Source organism: Hypanus sabinus, chromosome 17 (assembly GCF_030144855.1).
Source record: "Hypanus sabinus isolate sHypSab1 chromosome 17, sHypSab1.hap1, whole genome shotgun sequence".
NCBI lineage: Eukaryota > Metazoa > Chordata > Chondrichthyes > Myliobatiformes > Dasyatidae > Hypanus > Hypanus sabinus.
The window spans coordinates 73,345,960-73,367,524 of NC_082722.1; positions in this window are offsets into that span (position 1 = coordinate 73,345,960).

Genomic DNA, 21,565 nt, shown 5'->3' on the forward strand with positions numbered 1-21,565 from the left:
CCAGGATCAGCAACAGTTACTTCCAAAGTAAATGTATTACCAAAGTACATACACAATATGTCACCATATACAATCTTGAGATTCATTTTCCTGCATATTCAGCAAATCTATAGAATAGTAACTATAACAAGATCAGTGAAAGATGAACTAGAGTACAGAAGACAGCAAACTGTGCAAATGCAAATATAAATTAAAAGCAATAAGTAATGAGAACATAAGATAAAGAGTCTTTAAAGTAAAGCCATTATGTAGTGCCCTGGTTAAGATTTTTACTGCTATGCTGTAGGTATTTCATTTTAGCGGTTCTGTAAGAGCAATCTGTTCAGCTTTTATCAGGTTTGGGTTTGAGCTAAAGATAAGGAGCTATGCTGTTCAATTTAGAAATGTTGTGTCGGCAGGTCAGAATAGTGGAATTAGGAGAAGGTTCTGGAGAAGGCTGGGCAGAGAGGTTTTTGTGATGGGCACTGGGTGGGTCAAGGTCTTTTTGGCAGGAGCTGGGAGAAGACAGGAGGGAAGATGGTTGAGGGGCACAAGGTGCTTGGTGCAGATGAATGGCTTCAAGGAAGAAGAATCAGTACTCCCCTTGGGGAGCCCGTTTGTTCAAAGTGGATTTCCAGTGACATTCAGAAAGTGGGTTGAACAGACAGTGGGTCCAGTGCGTGATTTAAAAACAACTTCAAGTTGAGATCCAACTTCTGTGCACATTTGGCTGTTAAATTGTAATCGGCTCATTTTTTGATTTTTTTCTTTCTTTGTTTTAATAACTCCTTGGTTAAGTTAACATTCATAAATATAATTTATATTCATATGCAGTGTACTGTCTCTTATTTCTTGTCAATGGACAATTGTGTGGGGGCAGTATTTACACAGTATTCACACAGACCAGGGTTCGGGTGTTTCAGACAAACCATCTTCCTGGGTTTGGTGGGACCCAAGTCATATCGACCTTAGCCATGTGGAGTCTGAAAAAGGTGGTTTTCTCACTGATAGTAAGGGCCTAATGAGCCGCCTCTCCAGAGACACCCAGTAAAAATAGGTTTCAATTGGTTGTGGGAACATCTCAATAATGGGTCACGTGAGTGTAGTTATCCCCTTTTATTCAAGATCCTGATGGTTGAAGGGTAGTAACCATTCTTGAACCTGGTGGTGTGCGTCCTAAAGCTCTTGTACTTTCTTGATGGCAGCAGTGAGAAGAGAGCATGGCCTGCGTGGTGGGGATCTTTGATGATGTATGTTGCTTTCCTATGACAGCATTTCATGTAGATCTGCTCAAGAGTTGGGAAGGCTTTACCTGTGATGTGCTGAACCAAATTCTTTGTCTTTTGTAGAATTTTCCTTTCAAAGGCTTTGGTGTTTCTATATCAAGCCCTTAAACTATTCAATTCTTCAACCAAACTGCACAACCCTAATCATTATCTCACTGCCACTATGCCCACTTTGCACTTCAATAGACTTTGTATATTTCCATTTAATTACGTATGCTCTTTCTTGTACAATTTTGTATAATTTATTTTTCTTGTGCTCTGTGCCTGTGAGGCTGCTGCTTCATGCAAGCATTTTCATTCCGCCTGTGCAAACATGTACTTACGCATATGACAATAAACTCAGCTTTGACTTTGCGTATTATGAGCAGCTGAATTCTTGGTTGAAAAGGCAAAGGGGGTGAAGACCCTCATTATTCATTCAGCCTTCTAGGCCTTAATTGCAAGGGTAGCATTAGCTGCCCAACAATTCCCCATGAAGCTGGTGGCAAGCCACGTTTGGGTGAGGGAGGCTTTGTGATAATTGGTGATATAGTACAAAGCTGGCATCTCTTTTTTGCCCAGTGTTAAGTGCCTAATACTTGAGGATGTGCATTTAAGATGAGAGGAGAAACTTTAAAGAAGATATGTAAGAGTAGGTTTTTTTTTGACACATTATGTATGCTGGAATGTGCTACCAGAGATGGTAGTAGAGGCAGATACTACAGAGGAGTTTATGAGGCTCTTCAATAGGCACATAAATATGAAGAGAATGGAGGAATATTGACTATGAACAAGAGAAAATCTTCAGATGATGGAAATCCAAGCAACACACTCAGGCAGCAGGCAGCATCCTGAGAAAAAAAGTACAGTCGACATTTTGGGCCAAGACCTTTCAGCAGGACTGGAGATGAAAAGATGAGGAGTAAATTTAAAAGTGGGTGGAGGGGAGAGAGAAACATAAGGTCATAAGTGCAGCCGGGAGGGGGAGGGATGAAGTAAAGAGCTGGGAAATTGATTGGTGAAAGAGGTACAAGGCTGGAGAAGGGGGCGGTCTGATAGGGGAGGACAGAAGGCCATGAAAGAAAGAAAAGCAGGGAAGAGAATCAGAGGAAGGCGATGGTCAGGCAATGAGATAAGGTGAGAGAGGGAAAAGGGGATGGGGAATGTTGAAGGGTGGGGGGGGAGGACATTACCAGAAGTTTGAGAAATCGATGTTCATGCCATCAGATTGGAGGCTACCCAGATGGAATGTAAGGTGTTGTTCCTCCAAACTGACAGTAGAGGAGGTCATGGATTGACATAACGGAATGGGAATTGAAGTGGAATTAAAATGGGTGGCTACTGGGAGATCCCATTCCTTCTGGTGGACAAAGCATAGGTGCTCAGCGATGTGGTCTCCCAATCTACGTCGGGTCTCACTGATATACAAGTGGTCACACCAGGAGAACCGGATACAGTGCATGATCCCAACAAACTCACGGGTGAACTATCGCCTCACCTGGAAAGACTGTTTAGAGCCCTAAATGCTAGTGAAGGAGGAAGTGTAGGGGTAGGTGTAGCACTTGTTCTGTTTGCAAGGATAAGTGCCAGGAGGGAGATCAGTGGGGAGGGATGAATAGACAAGGGAGTCAGATAGGAACCGATCCTTGCAGAAAGTGGGAAGAAGGGAAATAAATGCTTGGTAGTGGGATCCCGTTGGAGGTGGCAGAAGTTTTGTAGAGTTATGTGCTGGACTCGGAAGCTGGCGGGGTGGTAGGTGTGGACAAAAGGAACCCTATCCCTGGTAGGGTGGTAGGAGGACGGACGCTGCCTGGCCTCCTGAGTTTCTCCGGCATTTTGCGAATATTGACCATGAGCAGATAGATTGGAACAGGTATCAGTAGTTCAATTAGTTCATCATGGGTGTAAGGGTCTTTTCCAGTGCTGTACAGTTCTGGTCTCTGGTTTTATACTTCCACAGGCAATCTGAAGACAATCTTACTTCATCTGTCGCAGTATAAATTTTCATGCTCTGTATCATACTTTGTCTGATACCACTCCAATGCAAAATTTTAAGACAACTTAGCACGTTACAGTTTACACATAATAGAGTTTGATGTACGGTGTTCGCCGAGGTTGTCAATTAGCTTGCAGACGTTTCATCATTATTTGCGTTAACGTCTTCAGTGTGCAGTGTTAGTGCTTTTCTCTGGGAGCGCTCGCATTATTGTATACACTCCCCTCGCTTGCCTCTTCTGACTGGCTACCCCTTCAGTTGACCTTTGAATTCTATTGGATCATGGTTCTTTGGCTCTTACGGGTTCATAAATGTTGTCTATTTCAATATGTTTAAGAAGTTATCAGAAAAAGCACCATGCTTCTAAAAATTCTTGTGCCTGCATCACGTTTGTCTGTGCCGAAACCTCTGTGGTATCCCGATTAAAATGATGTCCTTTTCAGGATTTATATACTGAGATCAACAATGTGGTTCCTTTCTGACAACCCCGTAAACAAGCATATCGACATAGACACCATCTACGAAACCCTACGAGCAAAAGAAACATGAGCCAATAGAATTCAAAGACCAGCTGAAGGGCTAGCCAATCAGGACCAAAGCTAGTGAACAGGGGTGGGGTGGGGGAGTAGTTGGGGAAGGCTATATACTCCCAGAACAAGCTAATTGCCAAGCTTGGCTAACACTGCAACATCAAACACCTCAACGCAAGCTACCAATATTCACCACCATCCTAAACATAAATAAGTATTGCTGATGTCCAGCTACATCAATGCATATCAGAAATTGATCCTTGGAACTTGTAGTCTGTACACTTTAGTCAACTGAACCACTGGGGAAGGTTCGAGTGATTTATTTTAATAAGGTCTTCATCTGTTCTACCTTATCAAAATGCATCTCATTAACAAAATATAACACATTCAATTAAAAAGGACACAGTTAACGAATACAACTCATTAACCTTTCTTGCATAAACGAAGTTGAAGCTAGACAAGAAATCCCATTGGAAATCCAGGACACTTTTGGGAACAAATGGATTCAGTTTTAATCATTTTTTAGAAAACTTAAACCATTCAATCTCTTCATGTATTATGCATTGGACTTAATGCAATGACTATTTATACCATAAATCACTGAAGGATGTCACTAAAGTTAAAGTGTAACAGTGCTTCATATAGAAGGTGGACTTACTGAAGGCCACAGTCATCAATATCACCATCAATGAGGGTTAGAACATAGAAGAGTACAGCACAGGAATAGGCCCTTCTGCCCACGATGTTGTGCCAAACCAATAAAATTAGTGATCAAATGGCCAAATAAACTATTCCCTGCTGTCTACACAATGTCCTTACTTTACATTTTTCTCACATTCATGTGCCTATCTAAATATCTCTTAAAAATCCCTAAAGTATCTGATTCTATCACTACCCCAGCAGCATATTCTGGTCATTCACCACTCTCTGTGAACATGCCCCTGACATTTCATTAAGCTGACCCCGCTCACCTTAAATGCACTTTGGTATGAGAAATTTTATCCCTGAAATTAGAAATTCCAACTCCAGTTACTTGCCTATGCCTCTAGAAACCTCTTTCAAATCTCCACATAGCCTCCGTCATTCCAGAGAAAACAACCCAAGTTTGTCCAATCTTCTGTTATAGCTCTCTAATCAAGGCAATATCCAGGTAAACTTCTTCTTCTTAATCCTATCACTCTTACTAGGACATAAGCCACCAACACACCAACAGCAGCTCAACGGAGTCCTCTGTCATTGGCCAGTCCTTCAAGTCTGAGTGTAACTCATCCATTTGTCTTCCAGATAAATATCCCCTTCTTCCAGGGATGAGGTCTTCAGCACATGTGTTGGTGTTTCTGTAGCACTGGATTTTCATAGGATGGGGTTGTTAGCCCCGTTCCCAACCCTCCTCTTTTCACCACTGTGCTTGGGACTGTCCATGGCGGAGTTCTTCTGGACTGAATTTTTTTTTAATGGTTCGGTACAGCACAAGTTAAGCTTTCTCATTGCATGGCCTATCCCAACTATATGACGGCTTTATGCTGATGTTTTATTGCCTTACTCTATGTTTGAACTTCTTGGTCTCTACTTGACATTTGAAATGAATACAGATTCATGGAGAAGAGTTGATTTCTCCACAATTTCTTGGAGGAGATTTATTCTTCAACCAGACCTACTCCATAAAAAATAGTATAAGAGCAAGACCTAACATTATTACATCATATACAAGATAGGCAAACTTGTATATAAATGTCAGAGTACCATTTGAACAGCATTACGATGCCTTTGCTTCCCCGTAATCCCAGAAGAAATAGGAAGATTTTATTTTATTTATTCATAGGATGCTAGCCAAACATTTATTACTCAGCCCAAACTCTAGCTGTGGATTTTCTACTTTGATTGAAGTAGATGAAATTGAGTCAAATGAATAACTTTTTAACGTTTTTAATCAATAGGTGGTCTATTTATGGGATGATCTGCCAGAGGAAGTGGTTGAGGCAATTAAGACCGTAATGCATATGAGCGCATGGGAGCATTGATAATAACACCAATATAAGAAAATCTGTAGGTCCTGATGAAGGGTCTTGGCCTGAAATGTCAACTGTAACTCTTTTCCATAGATGTTGCCTGGTCCATTGAGTTCCTCTAGCATTTTGTGTGTGTAGCTTGTTACGATATTCTTCTCTGCATCTTGCGGCACATTAGGTAGCACCCTTACTGTTTCTTTTAGTCTGTTTTTTTTAATGAAACAGGTATGCTAGCTCGATGTTCAACCCAACCCAGATAGGAAACATGCAAAGAGACAGCCGGATTTGAATCCAGGAACTCGGATCGGCCCCGCCGGGGTCGGCAATGGCTCTGGCGGAGCGCCGAGAAGATGATCAAACTTGACTATCTAGAGGAAGTAAAAGTCGTAACAAGGTTTCCGTAGGTGAACCTGCGGAAGGATCATTATCGGCCGTGGGCCCACTTGTTGTTGCCGCCACCTCGGGGCGGGCTAGTGGCCCAAACAGACGGAAAGCAAAGACACGCACCAGCCTTGTGTAAATACACAACATCTACTACCACTCTTTGCACAGGAGAAGCTTGAGTATTTGTGCATTTAATATTTCAATAGTATTGTAAATATAGCATTTAATTAAGCGTTCTTTGTTGTTTACATAATTCATTATAGGTTATATGTAAAAGTACATGAATGGCATATGTCATGACGCCACCACGTCATACATGCGTGTCTTGCTTACAGTAATAACAAAACGAAGATACACATTCCCAGCTCCATGTTTTTGCTTTCAATTGGTTTTATGTTTTGGAGTTTCAAACTATAATAGTGGTGATGAGAAGTTTTAAATGAACCCAAGATGAATACTTATCTTTTGAAGCGCAGCACAGGGAAAAGAGATGTTAGAGTCTTTTTAAAAAAAAGTGCAGCAAAAGCACAAAATTCACGGGTACATTAACAGTGAATACTGGATGGTAATAATAATAAATTGTAAAAAAGGGGAATAGCTGGCTGCTTTGGAAAGATAGACATTAGATCGTAAGATCATAAGACACAGGAGTAGAATTAGGGCATTTGACTGATTGAGTCTGCTCCACCATTTCATCATGGCTGATCTATAAAACAAGCAGGAGTAGGCCATTCAGCCCATTGAGTCTGCTGTGCCAATCAATCAATGGCTGATCCAATTCTTCCAGTCATCCCCACTCCCCTGCTTTCACCCCATACCCTTTGATGCCCTGGCTAATCAAAAACATCTATCTCTTTCTCAAATGCACCCCATGGCAAATAATTCCACAGATTTACCACTCCCTGGCTAAAGAAATTCCTCCTCATCTCCATTCTAAAAGGACAGTCCTCTAATCTGAGACTGTGTCCTCTAGTCTGAGCCTCTCACCAGAGGAAATATCCTCTCCACATTCACTCTATCAGGGCCTTTCATCATTCAATAGGTTTCAATGAGGTCACTCCTCATTCTTATGAATTCTAGAGAATACAGGCCCAGTGCCATCAAACATTTTTCATATGACAACCCATTCAAACCTGAAATATTTTTTGTGATCCTCCTTTGAATCCTGTCTAAAAAAACTGTGCATCTTTTCTAAGAGGCCCAAAACTGCTCACAATACTCCAAGTGAGGATTCACCAATGCTTTATAAACATTACTTCCTTGCTTTTATATTCTAGTCCTCTTCAAATAAATGCTAACATTGCATTTGCTTTCCTCACCTGCAAATTAACCTATAGTGAATCCTACACAAGAACTCCCAAGTCCCTTGATGCTTCAGATTTTTTGCATTTTCTTTCCATTTAGAAAATATTGAACCATTTAATTTGTTCTATCAAAATGCATGGCCATACACTTCCCTACACTGCATTCCATCAGCCATTTCTTTACCCATTCTCTTAATCTGTTAAAGTCCTTCTGTAGCCTCTCTACTTCCTTAAAACTACCTCCACCTCCATCTATCTTCTTTTCATCTACAAATTTTGCAACAAACCATCAATTCCATCATCCAAATCATTAACATATAACGTAAAAAGAATCGGTCCCAAAACAGACCTGTATGGAACATCACCAGTCACAGGAGCCAACCAGAAAAGGCTCCCTTTATTCCCACTCTTTGCCCTCTGCCAGTCAGCCACCACTTTATTTATTCTAGAATTTTCCCTGTAATATCATGGGCCTGTAGCTTGTTAAGCAGCCTCATGTATGGCACCTTGTCAAGGGACTTCTGAAAATCCAAATACAGAACATCATCTGATTCTCCTTTGTCTATCCTTCTTGTTATTTCTTCCAGGACTTGTGTCAGATTTTCAGGCAAGATCTTCCCTTGAGGAAACCGTGTTGATTATGGCCTATTTTATCTTGTGCCTCTAAGTACCCTGAAACCACATCCTTAACAATTAACTCCAACATCATCCCAACCACTGAGGTCAGAATAACTGGCCTGTAATATCCTTTCTTCTGCCTCTCTCCTTTCTTGATTGCATTAGAGATAATTGGATATCTTAAGCTAAGGGATTCGAGCAATATTTTAAAGCAAATGGAATAGCCAATGAGAAAGGAGTGCCAGTTTTGCTGAGTGCATTGGGTGGAAGTGCATACATTTTGCTTAGAAGATGAAATGCTCCAACCAATCCAGCTTGGATGAGCTTGCTGATATTGTGAAAGTCGTCTAGGAACATTTGTAATTAAGATCATTGTTGATTTCATTAGAAGGCTGAGAGAGCTTTGGCATGTCCCCGAAGGTAATTGCAAGTTTCTACAGATTTAACATCTAGAATATTCTAACTGGTTGCATCGCCATCAGGTAAGGGGCTGGGATTCGGTGGGGGGGGGGCACAGATCAAACTAAGCTGCAAAGAGTTGTAAAGTTAGTCAGCACCATCATGGCCACTAGCCTCCATAATATATGGTATAAATAGTATAATTTAAGCTTTGCTATGTTGTAGATGTCTGTATAGTAGTTGCACAATATAGAATACTGTATATCTAGTTGAGATGTAATCTATGTTGCGTCCCATGTACTGAGATATAATGAAACAGCTTGTTCTGCATGCTACACTACTTCAAGTGATTTTTTTCCCCTCCAGTCTAGAATAATGACGAAGGAAGACAGAAGAGAATTTGGCTGATGGGTTGTCAGAGGTTAACCTGTATAGACTTTGAAAATATTACTTCTGACATGAATAATTCATAAATCCCTCATTTGTCTAAAGAGGTTGAAAATAGTTGGGTTCAAATCCCTGTCTAAAATCATGTATGTTAAGCCTAGGTTTGATATTTCATCTTCCAGGTGAGATTCTGAATGAGATTTCAGCAATCTTTCCAGAGAGATAAAAGATAACTCCCATTGCTACTTCAGAAGTTATTAGAAACATTGAGGAAGAAACATAATTAGCCCTGACAAAAACAGATTATTTGCTTGTTATAAGCAACAAACAAGATATTGAAGAAACTCAGTGTGTTAGATAGCATCTGATGCTGTTTGACCTGCTGAGTTTCTCCAGTGTTGCTCCAGATTCCTACCATCTGCACTCTCTTGTCTCCTGTTTGTTTGTAACTTCTGTGTAAATGAACTGTTGCATTTCATACATTACAACAGAGACTACTCTTTACATGTTCTTTGGGTATAATAAAGTTGTGAAAACTGCTGAAGAAGTATGTCAGCTGCCTGTCACCCCCTGTTGATGCCCCATCTCCTTCCCTTTTTTACATGGTTCTCTCTCCTCTCCTATCATATTCTTCCTTCTTCAGACCTTTGTTTTTTCCACCTATCACCTCCCAGCTTCTTACTTCACCTCCCTCCTCTGTCCACCTACCTTCCCCCTCAGCTGGTCTCCCCTATCGCCTCCCCCTCATCCACCTTCTGATTCTAGCTTCATTCCCCCTTCCTGATGAACAGTCTCAGCCCAAAACATTGACTCTTTATTCCTTTCCATAGATACTGCCTGACCTGGTGTGTTCCTCTATCAATCTGTGTGTGTCACTACAGAGAAATACAATCAGTGGCCAGTTTATTAGGCACACCGGTGCATTTGTAATTGTTAATACAAATATCCCATCAGTCAATCATATGGCAGCAACTCAAAGCATAAAAGCATGCTGACATGGTCAAGAGGTTCATTAGTTGCTCAGACCAAATGTCAGGAAGGGGAAAAATGTGATCAAAGTGACATTGACAGTGGAGTGATTGTTGGTGCCAGACAGGGTCGTTTGAGTATTTCTGAAACTACTGATCTCCTGGGTTTTCACGTACAGCAGTCTCTAGAGTTGACAAAGAATGGTACAAAAAATTCTTGTGAGTGGCAGCTCTGTGGACGTCCGAGAAGAATATCCAAACTGGTTCAAGCTGACAGGAAGGCGACAATAACTCAAATTACCATACATTACAACTGTGGTGTGCAAAAGAGCATCTCTGAATGCAGAAGAAGACCGTGAACAAACATTCAGTGGCCTCTTTATTGGGTATAGAAAGTACAGAATAAAGTGGTGAGTGAGTATAAGTCTTTTCCACTTAATCATTCAATACAAAGGAAAAGATTTTCTGAGGATATTTACGATACCACTTCTGCAAGTCCAGTAATGTGACAGTTTATGTGGTACATCTTGTTATATCTTCTAACTACACACATTACCTATACCTGACAAGTTAATGAGCAAAATGTTTGTTTAGTAAGTATTGTTTAATAGATCTGCGGTGCTATGAATAAGGAACTTGATTTAAGTGGTTTTATCGGTCACAGCCTACTGATATAAATCATAGGAAACCAGTGTTGTGTCAGGAAGTTCATCATATTTTAAATCATAATCACGTCCTTAAAACTCTTAATGCAAATAGCGGAAATTAGTTGCTGGTGTGCCTGCCAAACGAGAGAAGAAGTCATTAATGATTTATCATTCCTGCAAGCTCTCCACATGTAATAGACCCACCAAATCAGTAAATCATTTGTTACACTTTCTCTCAGTTTCCTCACGTTTTTGTTTGGTTTTGTTATTCCCTGGCAACTGCTCTGCACGTGACTGCAGGAAACAGCTGAGAGTTGTGGACACAGGTCAGCACCTCACAGGGACCAGCCTCCCCTCCGTGGACTCTATACTTGCCGCTGCCTCAGTAAAGCAGCCAGTATACTCAGAGTCTCCACATACCCCGGATGTTCTCTCGTCTCCCTTCTTGTATCGGGCGGAAGTTATAAAAGTCTGAAGGCTGAGGGACAGCTTCTATCCCACTCTTAACTGAACAATCTACCTCAGTATGATCTTGCACTTTATCATTTACCTGTGTATTTGGTTCACTGTCTGCAAAACCCTAAATTCAAAAGGAATTTTTATGCCTCATCTGATGCAGATACAGTACTGTGCTGAAGTCTTAGCAACATATATATGGCTAGGGCACCTAATGTAAAGCGTAGAGCAAGTCTGTAAATCTGGCAGGAGCAAAAGATGCTTGAAAGGCGAGGATGAAGCACCACGGGAGGGGTTTGGGGCAGGTGGCGGAGGAGTACCAGGAATGAGGGGTGGTGGGTGTGCAGACACACCCAGCCCTGAGACACGAGGCAAAGTCTTTTAATTCTAAACAATTGTTATACTGATCATTACAGAAAATCTCTCTGGTGCTTCTCGCTCCCTCCCCCCTTCCCAACCAATATTCCTCTCTCCCTGCCCCTTCCCACTCTCAGTACACAATAGCGACCCATATCAGAATCATCACTCACATGTGTCAAGAATATTTCTTGTGCAGCAGTAGTACACTATGATACATTAAATTACTAAAGTACTGCGTAAAGGTTTTAGACACCCTAGCAGTGTATACATGCCTATTACTTTTGCTTAGTACTGTATCTATGTGTGCCCTCTCTACAGAGAGGCTACATTGTACAACCTACTCTCCAATAACTAACTTACTTCTCTGTCTAACCACGTTGTTGAGGTCCAGCTGCCAATACCCACTACTTAAGTGATGGGTTCCTCCACTCTATGAAGGAGGAGATATTTCCAGCTCATGAAGTAGTTTAAACACAGATGATTTTATTTTTAATGATATACCTTTAATTTCAGACAAGTAGTTCCTAACACACATTTAAAACTCACAGAGGACTTCTGTTTTATAAAAGCTTTCTGAATTACAAAAGATTTATAAAGTACAAAGGATTTCCAAACACAGATGGAATCTTTACAAACTAAAAGAACATACCAACGATCAGTAGACAATTAAGTCATCTATTGCAGAAACCAAAGATTGAGGGATGAAATCTTGTTCATGCTTCTGTCACCCTGTCTTTCTTCCAGTCTCCTTCTCATTTCTAATAATCCCCAATGCTTTCTAGCATTTATACTGTTTTTCTACCATTTGACATCATTTGCATGTGATGTGTTTTAGTTACTTTTGCTGGGACAAAGCAATACACAAAGATGGTCTAAAATTAGACACCCAAAATTAATGTTGTAAAGAGCAGCTCACTGAGTACACAAATATCCCATCTTTTGATTGATTAACTTTGCCTGTGTTTGATGTCCTAAATCACAAAATCAGTCTGGTCTTCAAGCTTCCTTGAACTCAGTCACAATGTTATGTATAATTCATCCAGTTATGTCTGGTTTGATTCAGGTCAATTAACACAACCCCATTGTTTTACATTCCTCCAAGAGGACCCCAAGCGTGTTGTGTGTTAGAGGCTTGCATGGCTCAATGACCCGGAGAGTTATGCTGACTGAAGTCAGTGTTTTACGCTTAGGCTCTTGGTAGGATCACCCATGGCAAAGAGGCAGACTGAGTAGTCCACCGACCTTCCAGTTTTGGGGGTTCAGCTCAGGGCAACCATCCCTGATTAGATAAGCAAAACCGTTCCTGAAACAGCAACAAAGAACTTTTCAACATCTGTGTGTGACGCGGTTCCCGAGTCTCCAGCCGAGACTTGCATGACTGACAGCAAACTAATAGCAAGCTAGAGGCGTGTTGAAAGAAGTTATGAAAGCCGCCAGAGATGGAGGACCTTCATTGCTGCCCTAAGCACCAGCGGCGTAACAGGCAAAATAACTGTCTTATGTTGATTAAAGGACGATAAGACTTCAGTATTTACTTCTGCACAACCAGAAGCTGAGGAAGGAATCATTGTTAGAAGTTTAATCTTATCACCTATGACTCTGACCCATTGGAAAGGTCATGCTGCTGCGTTAGAAAGCTGAAGGGTTAGGAATAAGCTTCCCAGGCCCTGCAGTATAATTGTACTGCACTTTTTCTGCACCTTTTACACTTTATTCTGCATTGTTATTGTTTTGCCTTATTCTACAAACGTTTGTAGCTCAATGCAATATGTAATGTTCTGAGCTATATAAACCAAATGCAAGACCCACTTTTCACTGTATCACTGTATGTTGGTTGTCTAACATGTCCAACAATGGCAGGATGGCTGTGCAGAAGACATTTAAAGTAGAAAAGCTGTTGCATTGGGACAGTTCCACTCTCTTGACCACAGAGGTTTGGGTCAGCAGTATGAAGAGTCATCGCAAATTGTGGTCTTCCCTGTTTGCAGTAGATTATCATGACTTCTTCTGTGCCTTGCTGTGCCCTTCACCCTCCAGGAAGTGTTACATGACCACTTTCACTGTTGATCTCTTGCACATGGTCCATGCATGCTAGGAAAGGCACGTTCTTATTTCAAATGGAGATGAGGCTTGCTAGTTAACTCCACCTTGTTTAGCCCGCCCATTGAAGTGATGTACCCGGGTATGGCTGCTGTCGCATACAAACAGCTACTTGGCATAGGTGAGAGCTGAGTGACCTGTGGGCCCCAAAATGGGGCTCACAATGGACACGACAAGCCCCTTACCTCTTCACCATAAGTGCTACCCCCCCCCCCCGATACCCCATACTCCGCTGCATCATATACACGTGTCAATGAAAAACCAAAAGACTGCCAAGCTTCACAGTCCCCTTGGGTTATAAGACTGAATCTGCAAATTAACTTGGAAGGAAACCTACACAAGGTCTCCCAAGTTCCCTTGTGCCTCAGTTGTTTGTATTTTCTCTCCATTTAGAAAATATTCAGCCTTTTCATTTCTTCTATCAAATTGCATGGCCATACACTTCCTGACGGTGTATTCCATCTGCCACTTCTTGGCCCATTCTACAAATCTGTCTAAGCCCTTCTGTAGCCTCCCTACTTCCAGATAACCATATAATAACAATCACAGCACGGAAACAGGCCATCTTGGCCCTCCTAGTCTGTGCCGAACTCTTAATCTCACCTAGTCCCACTTACCCGCACTCAGCCCATAACCCTCCACTCCTTTCCTGTCCATATACCTATCCAATTTTACCTTAAATGACACAACTGAACTGGCCTCTACTACTTCTACAGGAAGCTCATTCCACACAGCTATCACTCTCTGAGTAAAGAAATACCCCCTCGTGTTTCCCTTAAACTTCTGCCCCCTAACTCTCAAATCATGTCCTCTCGTTTGAATCTCCCCTACTCTCAATGGAAACAGCCTATTCACGTCACCTCTATCTATCCCTCTGTATCCCTTCTGCAGAACTACCTGTCACTCCAGCTATCTTCATATCATCTGCAAAGTTTACAACAAAGCCATCAATTCCATCATTCAAATCATTGACATATAACATAAAAACAATCAGTCCCAACACAGGCCCCTGTGGAGAACCATTCATCACCGGCACACAAGTAGAAAGGCTCCCTTAATTTCCACGCTATGCCTCCTGATAATCAACCGCTGTTTTATCTGTGCTAGAATCTTCTCTGTAATACGATGTTAAGCAGCCTCTTGTGTGGCACCTTTTCAAAGTCCTTCTGAAAATCCAAGTGTAAAATATTAACCAATCCTCATTTATCTATCCTGCTTGTTATTTTTTCAAGCAATTCCAACAGATCAGTTAGTCAACATTTTCCCTTAAGGAAACTGAGTTCACTATGGCCTATTTTATCATGTGTCTCCAAGATCTCATCCTTAATAATTGACTCTAACAACTTCCCAACCTCTAAAATCACACAAACTTTCTTCTGCCCCTCTCTTTTCTTCAAGAGTGGAGTGACCTTAGCAATTTTCTAGTCTTCTGGGAAAATTTCAGAATCTAACGATTCTTAAACATACAAAAACGCACAGGAGTGAGTACATTCAGCCAGAGACTCATTCCACCGTGATGTAACACTGAGTGTCATAGGAAGTCATTGATACCTGTGGCCATCAAACTTTACAACTCCTCCCTCGGAGTGTCAGACACCCTGAGTCAATAGGCCTGGACTTACTTCGTACTTGGCATGATTAACTTACTATTTAATTATTTATGCTTTTATATTGCTCTATTTCTTCACTATCCTTGGTTGGTGTGGCTGTAACAAAATCCAATTTCCCTCGGGATCAATAAAGTATGTCTGTCTGTCTGTCTGTCAAAACCTACAGTACAATACAGGCCCTTCAGCCCACAAAATTTTGCTGAACATGTTCCCTACGTCAGCAATGAGTAGGCTTACCTGTAGCCTTCTATTTTACTAAGGTCTATGTACCTATCCAAAAGCCTCTTAAATGACCCTATCATATCTGCCTCCACCACCATTGCCGGCAGCCCATTCCACGCACTCACCACTCTCTGAGTGAAAACCTTACCCCTGACATCTCCTCTTTACCTACTCCCCAGCACATTAAACCTGTGTCCTCTTGTGGCAACCATTTCAGCACTGGGAAAAAGCCTCCAATTAACCACACAATTAATGCCTCTCATCATCTTATACACCTCTATCAACTTACCTCTCATCCTCCTTTGCTCCAAGGACAAAAGATGGAGTTCACTCAACCTATTCTCATAAGGCATGCTCCTCAATCCAGGCAACATTCTTGTAAATCTTCTTTCTATTGCTTCCATATCCTTCAGGTAGTGAGACGACCAGAACTGAGCACAGTACTCCAAGTGGGGTCTGATCAGGGTCCTATATAGCTGCAACATTACCTCTCGGCTCCTAAATTCAATTCCACGATTGATGAAGGCTAATATACCATACGCCTTCTTAACTACAGAGTCAACCTATGCAGCTGCTTTGAGCGTCCTATGGACTCAAACCCCAAGATCTCACTGATCCTCCACATTGTCAAGAGTCTTACCATTAATACTATTTTCTGCCATCATATTTGACCTACCAAAATGAACCACTTCACACTTACGCCATCTGCCACTTCTCAGCCCAGTTTTGCATCCTATCAATGTCCCGCTATAACCTCTGACAGCCCTCCACACTTCCCAGAACATCTCTGACCTCTGTGTCATCAGCAAACTTACTAACCTATCCCTGTACTTTCTCATCGAGGTCATTTATAAATATCACGAAGAGTAAAGGAGCCAGAACAGATCCCTGAGGCACTCCACTGGTGACCGACCTCCATGCAGAATATGACCTGTCTACAACCACACTTTGCCTTCTGTGGGCAAGCCAGTTCTGGATCCACAAAGCAATGTCCCCTTGGATCCCATGCCTCCTTACTTTCTCAAAAGCCTTGCATGGGGTACCTTATCAAATGCCTTGCTGAAATCCATATACACTATATACACCATATACACTTCCTTCATCAATGTGTTCAGTCACATCCTCAAAAAATTCAATCAAGTTCGTAAGGCATGACCTGCCCTTGTAAAAGCCATGCTGACTGCTCCTAATCATATTATACCTCTTCAGATGTTCATAAATCCTGCCTCTCAGGATCTTATCCATCAACTTACCAAACACTGAGGTAACACTTACTGGTCTATAATTTCCTGGGCTATCTCTACTCTCTTTCTTGAATAAAGGAACAACATCCGCAACCCTCCAATCCTCTGGAACCTCTCCTGTCCCCATTGATGATGCAAAGATCATCACCAGAGGCTCAGCAATCTCCTCCCTTGCCTCTCAAAGTAGCCTGGATTACTTCTCGTCTGGTCCCAATGACTTGTCCAACTCGATGCTTTCCAAAAGCTCCAGCACATCCTCTTTCTTAATATCTACATGCTCAGGCTTTGCAGTCTGCCGCAAGTCATCTCTACAATCACTAAGATCCTTTTCCATAGTGAATACTGAAGTAAAGTGAAGTAAAGAACCTCTGCTATTTCCTCTGGTTCTATACATACTTTCCCACTGTCACAGTTGATAGGTCCTATTCTTTCACATCTTATCCTCTTGCTCTTCACATACTTGTAGAATGCCTTGAGGTTTTCCTTAATTCTGCATGCCAAGGCTTTCTCATGGCCCCTTCTGACTCTCCTAATTTCCTTCTTAAGCTCCTTCCTAGTAGCCTTATAATCTCACACACAAAATGCTGCCTGGCCTGCTGTGTTCCACCAGCATTTTGTGTGTGTTGTTGTTTGAATTTCCAGCATCTGTAGATTTCCTCGTGTTTTAGCCTTATAATCTTCTAGATCTCTAACATTACCTAGCTCTCTAAACCTTTTGTAAGCTTTTCTTTTCTTCTTGACTAGATTTATTAACGCCTTTGTACACCATGGTTCCTGTACCCTACCATAACTTCCCTGTCTCATTGGAACATACCTATACAGAACTCCACACAAATATCCCCTAAATATTTGCCACATTTCTTCCATACTTTTCCCTGAGGAATACTGTTTCCAATTTAAACCTCCAATTTCCTGCTGATAGCCTCATAATTCCCCTTACTCCAATTAAACACTTTTCTAACTTGTCTGTTCCTATTTCTCTCCAATGCTATTGTAAAGGAGATAGAATTACGATCACTATCTCCAAAATGCTCTCCCACTGAGAAATCTGACACTTGATCAGGTTCATTTCCCAACACCAAATCAAGTACAGCCACTCATCTTGTGGGCTTCTCTACACACTGTGTCAAGAAACCTTCCTGAACACACCTAACAAACTCCACCCCATTTAAACCCCTCACTCTAGGGAGATGCTAATCGATATTTGGGAAATTAAAATCTCCCATCACAACAACTCTATTATTATTACACCTTTCCAGGATCTGTTTCCCTATCTGCTCCTCAATATCCCTGTTAATATTGGGCAACCCATAAAAAACGCCCAGTAAAGTTATTAACCCCTTCCAGTTCCTAACCTCCACCCACAGAGACTCCGTAGAAAATCCCTCCATGGTGTCCACATTTTCTGCAGCCGTGACACTATTTCGGATCAACAGTGCCATGCCCCCACCTCTTTTGCCTCCCTCCCTGTCCTTTCTGAAGCATCTTAAACCTGGCATTTGAAGTAACCAATCCTGTTCCTGAGACATCCAAGTCTCTGTTATGGCCACCACCTCATATCTCCACGTACTGATCCACGCCCTAAGCTCATCCGCTTTGTTGACAACACTCCTTGCATTAAAATATACACAACTCAAGCCTTTGATCTGAGCGTGTCCCTTCTCTATCACCTGCCAATCCCCCCTCTCACACTGTCTACAAGCTTTCTCTATTTGTGATCTAACCTGCTCTTCCCCAGCCTCTTCAGTCCGGTTCCTACCCCTCAACAATTCTAGTTTAAACTCTCCCCAGTAGCCTTAGTATCTTCCCCGCCAGGATATTGGTCCCCCTGGGATTCAAGTGCAACCTCTCCTTTTTGTACAGGTCACACCTGCCCTAAAAGAGGTCCCAATGATCCAGAAATCTGAATCCTTGCCCCCCACTCCAATCCCTCAGCCACGCATTTATCCTCCACCTCATTCTATTCCTGTACTCACTGTCATGTGGCACAGGCATTTATCCCGAGATTACTACCTTTGCGGTCCTGCTTCTCAATTTCCTTCCTAATTCCCTGTAGTCTTTTTCAGAACCTCTTCCCTTTTCCTACCTATGTCATTGGTACCAATATGTATCACAACCTCTGGCTGCTCTCCTTCCCACCGCAGGATATATTGAAAGCGATCCGAAACATCCTGGACCCTGGCACCTGAGAGGCAAACTACTATCCGAGTTTCTTTCCTGCGTCCACGGAATCACCTGTCTGACCTCCTGACTATAGAGTCCCCTATCACTACTGCTTTCCTCTTCCCTTCCTTACCCTTCTGAGCCACAGGGCCAGACTCTGTGATCTTGAAAGATCATTACTACTGCTTCTACAATCTCTTTAGCCACGTCTTTCAGAACCTTGGGGTGTCTACCATCTGGCCCATGTGATTTATCTACCTACAGACCTTTCAATTTCCCAAGAAACTTCTCTCTAGTTATGGCAACTTCACACACTTCTTGACCCCTGACAGCTGGAACTTCTATCATACTGCTACTGTCTTCTACAGTGAATGTATAAACCATGTAGTTAAATGTTTCGCAGGGATGTGGATAAAGATCAATCCATGACTTTCCTCCAGGTGATTAAGAATTTTTCCTCTCTGCAGCTCAGGGAATAAGAAATAGCTTCATCTGGAATCCTTGGTGCGTAAAATGTTTATCATTCCACTTGACCTCCAAACTTACTTAGATTTGATTTATGAAATATTAAACAGAATTAAAAAAAATCAACTTCAACATTATCCCTTAATATTTGTATTAGATTTTCATTTCATACCAATTTACTTTCAACAAATATGCTGTTCTATTTGGCTTGTGGTTTTTATTATGTTTTTCTCCTCAATGTAATTATGTTTCTTTAAATATTCTTCTACCATTTTATAATATGCTTGTTTAAAATTGTACTTCAGTATATTTAGAAAACAATAAAACGTGGAGATCTTTCATAGTCTAATGTCTCAGTGCTCTACAGCTATTTAAATAATGCCACTGTGACAATAACATGGGTGGCAATTTGTACACAGCAAGCTCCCACAAATAGCAAAATGAAAATAAAAATGGCTTGAACATAGAGACATAAGAAATTGTAGACTTAAAAGGCTGAGATAGAATAGATGTGGAGAGGATGTTTCCAAAAATGGGGGAATCTAGGACCATAGTGCTCTATCTCAGCATAGAAGTATGTCCTTTCAGAACAGTGATAATGAGAAAATTCTTCTGCCAGAGAGTGGTGAACATGTAATTATTTTTTTAGCCACAGACAGTTGTGGAAGACAAGTCATTGGATATATTTAAAACAGAGGTTGAGAGGTTCAATATTGGTCATGGCATCAAAAGTTACAGGCTGCAGACAGGAGAATGGTTTTGAGAGAGATAATAAATCAGGCATGATTGAATGGCAGATCTGCTCCTGTCTTATGGTCTAACTTTGAACTTTGGACAGCCGAACAGCTTTTTAGAAGGTGAAACTGGCTTAGATAAAGGGCCATAATTTTACGGTGACTGGAAAAGGTTGTGGGGAGGGGATGTCAGAGGTAAGTTCTTTACACAATGAGTCACAAGTATTTGGAGCATGCTTCCATGGGTGGTGGTACAGGCAGACACATAAGGGACATTTAAGATAGCTACATGGATGTCTGAAAAGGGAAGATTATGTAGGAGGGAAGGGTTAGATTGATGTTAGAATAGGTTAAAATATTAGTACAACTATTGAAGGGCCTGTACAGTGTTGTAATGTTCTATGTTCTCTGTTCTTGTGCATATGACAATAGATTTGACTTTAAATTTAGATGATGACCAGATCATGTTTATTTGTTTCCTAGATAAAGCTTCTTTGGTTTCTTAAGGTTTTCATTGCTAGAGTGTGGAGGAGTGGTTGTTTAATGGGGATAAGCTCCCACTACCTACTAAACCTGGCAGAACTGTTTCTACTGACAGAGAGTTAGAAAAGTCAGGGGTACTGGCACCTTAAAGCCAGTCAGTTTGGGCAGATGGGGCTCGTCAGCTGCGGGTGGCAGCTCAACTTGAAGAAGGATAAGTCTGAACCCAAACCTCCGATGCCTTGCGACTATACTTATGCATGAAGATGACTTTGAGTGCAAACCCCAAGGAAAAATCCAGGAGTCCATAAGATAGTCCGACATTTAGTTCAATGCTGACTGGCAACACCAGTGGTAGCACTGGTGCCAAACTATATCAGTCTCTGATGCTCCTTTGGATTCGTTCATTGCATGGAGGAGGAGCTTGCTATATGGGCAAAAGATTTCTCTCCATGTTGTACCTCCCTGGCTTGAGTATTGGCTTGCATATCGCGTAGACAGGTGGGATGCAACATTGATGGTCAACTCTGACCAACTGAGGGCCTCAAAGTTCACTCCAATGGCACAGGCAATATCACATATAGACAAAGAATTGCTTTAATAACAAATAATCAAAAAAATGGCATCATTGGCAGTAGAACTCTGTCAGGACAATTTGCTTTTCACCATAACTCTGCTCATTGCCACCTCCACGCTGAGTGATGTCAGCATTGATGGATCTTTGACCCTGTCTACCTTCTGTATCCTTGGTCTCCAGCATCCATCACTTGGGCACAAATTCACGAGCACTGAGCAGAACTGCTTCCTCACGTCTCCATTCGCTGGGATTCAATCCTGACCTTGCTTCTGTTTAGATGAAATTTGCACATTCTCCCTGTTGCAGAATGATTTCTGCCTACATCCCGAAGACCATGAGACATTCTAGCAGAATTAAGCCATTCAGCACATCGACTCTGCTTTACTATTGCATCAGGGCTAATTTATTATCCCTCTCAAACCCATTCTCTTGCCTTCTCTTTGTAATTTACAGTAGCATTAGTCATTTAGAACTTATCAACTTCTGCTTTAAATATACCCAATTACTTGGCCTTCACAACTGTCTGTGACAATGAATTCCACAGATTCTCTCCCTGTGGCTAGAGAAGTTCCTTCTTATCTCTGTTCTAATTAGGCGTCCCTTTACGTTGAGGCTGTGCTCTGTGGTCCTAGACTCACCCATTATAGGAAACATCCTCTCCACATCCA